The sequence below is a fragment of the Marmota monax genome, unplaced genomic scaffold, assembly GCF_021218885.2.
Source record: "Marmota monax isolate L192 unplaced genomic scaffold, Marmota_monax_Labrador192_F-V1.1 WCK01_AAM20220418_F8-fsc00012, whole genome shotgun sequence".
Lineage (NCBI taxonomy): Eukaryota > Metazoa > Chordata > Mammalia > Rodentia > Sciuridae > Marmota > Marmota monax.
The window spans coordinates 18,609,312-18,617,487 of NW_026695227.1; the positions used below are offsets into that span (position 1 = coordinate 18,609,312).

The following is an 8,176-nucleotide window of genomic DNA, read 5'->3' on the forward strand; positions in this document are numbered from 1 at the left end:
CATGGTTAATTAACCAAAAATGAAAGGGTAGCTAGGCAAGGGACTGGGAGCAGTCTAATGCCTCAAAAACTCCCTGCATTTGAATTTTGAAAGTACAGTTTATAAAGGCAAAAACTACAAGGACAGTTGAGCCAGATGTAGGTCATAAGACCCTGTTGAAACATACATTTCGAAGTCATTTTTGTTACACATCAGGGCAGGCAATAGTCAGGGTCACGGGAAGGTCCTACTGAATTGTCAATGTTAGAGCAAAAAAAAAAAAATGGGACAAACGAAAAATTCACAAATCAGCTCAGTGCTTTATTCAGGAACAAAGTCTCACACAGGAGCAGGGGATGCAGGGACGAAATGATGCTGTGATGGGACCCACTTTCCTGGTGAAAATTGAGCCCCTAAACAAAAAAAAAGGCCCTGGGATTATATATGAGATGTGGTCTAGTGATTATATCAACTTTCTTTGGGCTCCCAGGAATTTGGAGTTGGTTCTATCAATCAGTGAAGGGGTCAGTTTTGGTGTTTAGGAATTTGGGGTCTGTTTTAGGGGATGAAATGGGAGGGAGTCTAGGGTCAGTGGTCAATTTCTGGGATTTATCTTATTGGATCTGATGGAGAGCTTGGGGCCAGTGATTGGTATCTGGAAAGGATTTGTTTACAGAAGGATCAGTGGTTTGGCCTGTTCCCTGCCTTTCCAGGTTTGATGGACTCCTCTTGCCCAGGGTAAGAATGTATCGGGAAAGGATCAGTGCTTTCAATGTGTGGCTTTCCTTCTCACTCCCTTTTTCCCAAGTCTTGAAAAACCAGCCTCTACCTCAGAGCAAAGCCTGTCCAAGGAAGGGACATGACCTTTGTCCTTGGAAAGACCCACAAAGCACTCCTAGGCACATTCCCACCCTGCTAAGTGGTTTATCTACAAATAACAGGAGAGATCTGCTGCGCCAGGTGTCCCTGACTCAGGCTAGGTGGGGATCCATGCTGGGAGCCATTAGCCAAGTAGGTATGACAATTTCCTTGCCAGCGTACCCCATGTTGCAGTGACATTGAATGTATGTGACCTTGCTCAAGGACCAGGGCGGATTAGGGTGTTCCCGGTTTAAGATAATCGTGTTTAGGGCGTTCCCAGTTTAGGTTCCAGGTTTAAGGTTTAAGATTATTCCTGCTGGGAATAGGGCGTATCCTGCTGCCTGAGTTCCCCTTGAGTTCTCACGGGATTCAGACAGTATTTTTGGGGAGACAGAAGCCCAGTGGGGGTGGATTTGGGCAGAGAACGTGGATTTCCCCAGAACGTGATTGTAGACGGCTGGTGTGAGTTCGGGAATAAAGAGTTGCTGTTTGAATCTACAAACTGTGTGGTGGCTCGTGATTGTGTGCCCAGCCAGACTGCGGCAGATCCACAGCAACCCCCTAGCAGCCACCAATCAGCAAGCATGAGACAGGGAAATACCTGGGATGCCAGATGACCCTCCCAGTAGTTTATGGTGGTTGATAACGTGTTGGGAAACCATGTAGTTCAGCATGTACATCCCTTTTGGCTTAAACCAATCCAAATGAATACCCCTCTTATAGTAACCAATCACCCCTACCCAACTTGTTCCCACCAGTGAATGTGCTAATCATGTTTTAGAGTTGTTATTTGATTTTCCCGTGGTGTGTGATGATTTGCTAAGAGATGCTATGATGTATGTGAGGTCCCTGCCTTCTCCAAAGAATGTATAAAACTGCTGCAAACCCTGGGCTCGGGGCCTCTCAGCGTCACCAGTTGCTGTGTGTGCATGCGGAGGACCGAGCTAGCTCGCAATAAACACCTCTTTGCTGCTTACATCGATCTTGGGTCTCTGGTGGTCTTTTGGGGGTCCTGAATTCAAGCATGACAGTCTCACTACTTTTGTCATTTTCCATATCTAATGGTCAACATAGATACAGCTGTCAGGAGGCTGAAAAGAAAATATTTTAAGCAAGCATAAAATGAAGCCAGGTGAGAACAAAATGGCATTACTCTGGTTCTTTTCCATTTTAGTTAAGCACCTCTGGGTTCAGTCCCCAGTAAAAGAAAATGCCCATAAGTGTTTATAAAATGAAGTTGATTTGAATCCCTCCTCCTTAAACTCATTTTTGCTATATTCTGTACAACCAAAGGTAAAGGGTTGTCTAATTGATTTTACTGGTTGAACAGTTACTTTGAGCCTTAAAATACATTTTCTTTAGTTGTGATTTATCTAATTTAAAATCTATGCAAGCCTGATAAGTCTGGCATTGCCACCAGGTATAGTGGCAAACAATTGTAATCTCAGCTACTCAGTAGCTTGAGTTAGGAAAGTTATAAATTCAAAACCAGCATGGACATCTTAGTGAACCCTTTCTCCAGACAAAAATAAAAAGGGCTGGCTGGTGATGTAGCTCAGTGGTAGAGTGCCTGGGGTTTAATCCCAAGTATTGCAGGAGGGGGAGAAATTGGCATCTCCAACTCTCCTTCTTTCCAGGTCCTTTGCAATTAAAAAATAATAATAATACTTATAGCCCAGAATGGTGGTACATGCCTATAATCCCGGTGGCTGAGGCATGAGGATTAAGACTTCAAAGCCAGGGCTGGGGTTGTGGCTCAGTGATAGAGCGCTCACCTAGCATGCATGAGGCACTGGGTTCCATCCTCAGCGCCACATCAATGTAAAATAAAGATATTGTGTCCACCTAACTAAAAAATAAATATTAAAAAAAAAAAAAAGAGTTCAAAGCCAGCCTCAGCAACTTAGTGAGGCATATAGGAACTCAAGGAGACCCTATCTCTAAATAAAATACAAAAAAGACTGAGGATGTAGTTCAGTGGTTGAGCACCCCTGGGTTCAATCCCCATCCCCCGAGCCCCCAAATAATAATACTTGTGCTGGGCTCAGTGGCACATAGTTATAATCTCAGTAATTTCTGAGGCTAAGACAGGAGGATCACAAACTCAAGGATAGTCTCAGCAACTTAGCAAGATCCTAAGCAATCTAGCAAGACCCTGCTTCTAAGTAAAAAAAAATTAGAGGATTGGGGATGTAGCTGAGTTGTAGAGAGCTTGGCTAGCCTATGTATGTGTGAAGTTCTAGGTTTAATACCCAGTGTTGCAAAAACCTCCTTGTGAAAATCAGATGCCTTCCTTTTCACAACTGAGGTATTATAAGAGGAAATTACTAGAGATACCAACGGGAGAGATTAATAGTTTTAAGAGCATTCATAATATTAATACCAGGCATGGAGGAAGGAACTCTACTTATTTGGTCTCCTTTCAAAGAAATATTGCTCAAATATGTATTCAATATTTGCTTGGAGCAGATCCTAAGCCTTACTTGGAGAAACCAAACTCACTCAGTCAAACAGATGGCTTCCACTTACAAATCTCTGCTCCTTAAGATACTAGTTATGATCACTTGAGCATGACCCTTTGCAGTCTCCTCACCCTATCATCTTAAGCATTTCCATAAAGTCCCTTTTAACCCCAGTAAGACATCTGATAAATAGTTTATTCCATGATCCCTTACATCTCTAGGTCCTGGGAGTTTACTTTGGACAGCCATACCTTATCCTTGTCCCTTTAAAAAGAACATACTTTAACAAAGTGTGGTTATAAATAGTTTTATTAAAGTCAACTGGTATGGGCTGGTAGGCTTGGAGTTGACCTTATAGCTTCTGCTGTGATCTCCTGGCAGCAGATCTCATGGACACTTGTGCTGGAAATAGGGCTCTCATTAAATGTGAGAGATCATCTGTCTCCCTATTGCCGATCCCTGCCAGACATTACCTAATGCCACCTTCTTAGAGGACTGCAGGCAGAGGCAGAGTGCTTGCTTCTAAATAAAGTGTGATCCAACACTGGTGGCTGGGGGCAATGAACTCATTCAGGTCTCAGATGATGGCATGACAAGTTTGGGATGTTATTCTGCTGGCCACTTGATACACTTGCCACTTGAACCCAGGCTTTCATCTGAGTCGTGCAAAGTCTCCAGGCCACCCAATTGCAGGTTAGTTGTACATGAAACAAGTGGAAAAAATAGACTGAGTGACTCTGGAGAGAAGCAGACATTCTAGTTTCAGGATTTGATGGATGTTTTTGGTGGTTCTGGGAATCAAAAACATCCAGAATCTTGCTCATGCTAAGCAAGTGTCCTACCAGTGAACTCATTCCCCAGTCCTTTAGTGGTTTTATTATATATCGTGTAAAGATATATATATATATATATATATATATATATATATATATATATATATATGTATATATTTATATAAAATGTATAATATATATATTTATATATATATTATGTTTCAGCAGTTTATTTATTATGTTATTTTTTCAGTAAAGTCTTTCAATATTAATAAGCTTTTTGCTGAGTGTGATGGCATATGCCTGTAGTCCCAGCTTCCTGGGAAGCTCAAACCGGAGGATTACCTGAGCTCAGGAATTCAAGACCAGTCTGTACAATATAGAAAGACACCACCTGGGAGCTGGGGATATAGCTCATTTGTAGAGAGCTTGCCTAGCATGTGGGAAGCCCTGGGTTCAATCCCCAGCACCACACACACAACAACAACAACAACAATGACATCAGGACATCATCTGCCAGGTGTGGTGGCACATTTCTGTAATCCAAGTGACTGAGGAAGCTGAGGCACAAGGATCACAAGTTCTTTTTTTTTTTTTTTTATTTAAAGAGAGAGAGAGAGGGGCTGGGGATGTGGCTCAAGCGGTAGCGCGCTCGCCTGGCATGTGTGCTGCCCGGGTTCGATCCTCAGCACCACATACAAACAAAGATGTTATGTCCGCCTTTAACTAAAAATAAATAAATATTAAAAATTAAAAAAAAAAAAAGAGAGAGAGAGAGAGAATTTTTAATATTTATTTTTTTAGTTTTCGGCCAGGCAAATGCGCTACCGCTTGAGCCACATCCCCAGCCCAGGAAAGAATAATTTTTAAAACAAGTTCTTTTTTTTTTTTTCTGGTTTGCTTTAGTATATTGAACATCTTTCTAAAATAAACTATGAGAAAGCCATTCTAATTCAATGGAAGAGATGCTGAAAGATTCAAGATTAACATCCATTATTTGCATGTAAAACGGAGGGAAAGATCAGTGAATTGTTCTTGAAGAATTCTGCCCCCATGGGAGATGGAAGGGTCAAGCCAAAAGCCATCAATGGGAAAGATGAAGAAAGATGGGCTCTCAGGGCAGGGGTTTCTGGCTAGAAACTGTTCCTTGCTCACTGTGTCAATTTTTTCTCTCAGCCCCCTCAGGCTGGTTCTCTAGGCTAAGATGGGGGAGATGGTGTTTGCTGTAGTCGAGAAATAAAGTGGTGAGCTGAACCCAGGGGTATTGCTGAAGCTTCCCGAGTCACACTTGGCTCAGGCCTCTCCAGGGAAGATGGACAGAGGGAAAGGAGGTGCTGGCACCAAGCGAGGGCTTGGTGCAGGGCTCTGGAAAGTTCAGAGGAGCTGGAGGCCCAGGTGGCAGGACACGCCTGGATAGCAACAAGAGAGAGTCTGCAATGCCCATACAAGGGACAGCAGTCCAAACCCTATCATGCATAAGCAGATGGAGTTGACAAAGACTTGCCCTAACCTGTCTCCCATGTGGGACTGACCTAGCCCTATTAAGCCCTTGGTGGGCAGCCTGGGAAAGCGGGGGTCAGGGTAGCCCAGTGTTGGACAGGACACCATGGGAGACAGACCCCATGTGGTTTCTGGCTCATCTCCATCTCTCAAAGCTTTTGGACATGCACACAGCTAAAGGAGGTTTCCCTGGCAGAGAACTTTGGAAAGCTCCCTCTAGTGAGACTGGGCAGGGGTGGCAGGGTGGGGGTGGGGAGTGCCTTGAGAAAGCAGCTGAGGAATGGAGGGATCCGGATTTCCAGAGACTTCAGAGATGATGCCTGGTCTGATAGGAACCGTGGGGCTAATTTGCCAAATGAGGTAGTTCCATCCTGACCTCTCTGGGCAGGGTTGGTCAAGGAAGACAGAAAACAGGCCTTCCCAAGACCCAGGGGGATGAAAAGTGGCCAAAAAGAGCCAGATTTGGGCTCCCAGAACGCAATGAGAAAAATAGAGAGCCGTAAAGGATTCTAGGTGCAGGCTGAGCTGATGGCGCCTTCTATCCATGATTCTGATCCTGACATTGGCTTGGAGGCAGAGACAGCCCTTCCCTGATCTTTCAAAGCCCTGGAGATAAAGGGACCAGCTGGAGGATGGGCTTTGGGGTACCCAAGGGCACAAGTGTGTGACGGCCACCCTTATGGAACTCAGCAGGGACCACAAAGTTCCAGCCTCAGTTTGTTCTTAGAGCAACAAGCACGGCACGGGTTTTGGGGGGGCTTCAGTCTTGGAGACAAGGGCGGGGTTGCAGGTCTGTCTTCTTGGCCTGGGAATATTTGGGATTCCCCAGCTGGGCCATCCAGATCACCCTTCTGGAATTGCCGCTCTCTCCTCTCTCCTCAGTGGACAGGAGAGTGGGTGGGAGGGCAGCGTCACCCAGCGGGAGCCACCAGCCCCTCTCCTGGGCAGGACCCCCGGGGGCCCGCACAGGCATGTCTAGATCTCCATGTCCACAGGGCAAATGTTGCCCGTTTTGTGCTCTCTGACCTGTAGCTCTCTGTCTTTGGCCGGGTCCACTTTTCGAAGCAGTTGGTCCACAGGCTTGACTGTGCTTTGGTTGAACATGTCTGTCTCATGCCACAGCTGTGTGTGCTGACACAGATGTTGCCGGATCATCTCCACCCTCTCCACCTCCAGCCGCTCCAGCTCCAAAGTGGTGGTCACCATCTCTTCAAACCACTTGGACTGGGCCTGGTTGTAGAGGTCCACACAGCGCATGAGGTCGTCACCAGACTGTGTGGACTTTCTCCGTGCCTTCTTGATGTCCTCCTCTGTCTTGTTGCTCAGCTTGATCTCCAGCTGCTGGGTCTTCATCTCCAGGTCTTTCTGCCACTCAGTGAGGGCTTTCCGGGCCTTCTCCACCGACGCTTAGCGGCTGGCGAGCTGCTTGAGGAGGTCAGCGATATGGTGGTCACACTTTTTCATGTCTTTCTTGAAGTTCTCACGAAAGTTCATTAGGGGCTTCTCTACCTCGCTGTGAAGCTTGGCTGAGAACTTGAGATGAACTTCTGCTTCATCTACCAGACTCTTCTTCACCTGGGCTCAGGCTTCTCCCAAGGAGCCTTCCTCCTGTGCAGCCAAGGAGTTCTGAGAGAGCTTAGCCAAGTTCTTTGCATATTCTTCTTCAATCTTTATCCTCTCTAGGATGAATTCAGACATTTCTTTCTGCATTTGTTTGCCTTTCAGTTGCTTTTGGAGCAGCAGTTCGAACCCAGCCACCGTGCCATTGCCTTGGGGATCCTTCTTATCAGCCCAGAAGTAGTCACAGTAGCTCCACTCGGTTGGCTTTAGCAGTTGTTGTTCAGGCATGGTGTCTGGGTGAGGGAATGTCACGCAATTTATCATCTTCTCTGTGGGGTCAACTTTATTTTCAAGATTATATATTTTGTCTTCATTGCCTGAGGTTCTGTCTTCCAAATGGTCTTGTCTGTGGGTGATACTTTCCATTGAACTTTTAAGTTGGTTTAGTGATTCCTTCACTTCAAGGATTTCTTCTTCATTTCTTTTCAGGACCTCTAATATATCTTTACAGAAGTGATCTTTCATCTCCTGAAGCGAATCTGTTATTTTACTGCATAACTCCTGTGCCTGCTCTCTTCGATAATTCTTTAAGTCGTAGAACAGTTTTACTAAATACATCCTGAACTCCTTCTCTGACATTTCTTCGATGGATTCTCTTATGGGAGCAGCTTGGTTTGTTTGGAGCACTTTATTCCCTTGTTTTTTCATTTTGTTTGTGTGTCTTCCCATCTAGCCGTGTGGATCTGAGGCAGGATAGTTTCTACTCCGTAGATTTGAAGTGTCCCTGAAGGTTTCCAGAAACTAGCAGATCCAGGCTCCGCAGGACCCAGGAGGCTCACCCACCGAGGACGATGGATGAACTCCAGGAGAGAGTCAAAACAAGTTCTTAATGAAGGGCTATAGCTCAGTGAGGTGGACTACTTGCTTGAACTGCCATATGGCCCTGGGTTCAATCCCCAATACTGCAGGACAAAAACAAAACGACTATGCCTGAGGATAACCATGTAATACATGCAGAAGCAGAGATGAATTTACTTACCC

At 45.3% G+C, this 8,176-nt stretch overlaps 1 pseudogene; it reads right to left on the reverse strand.

Annotated features, from left to right (window-relative positions):
• Positions 1 to 6,550: 6,550 nt before the first annotated feature.
• Positions 6,551 to 7,690, reverse strand: LOC124087414 (growth arrest-specific protein 7-like; annotated as a pseudogene).
• Positions 7,691 to 8,176: the final 486 nt, after the last annotated feature.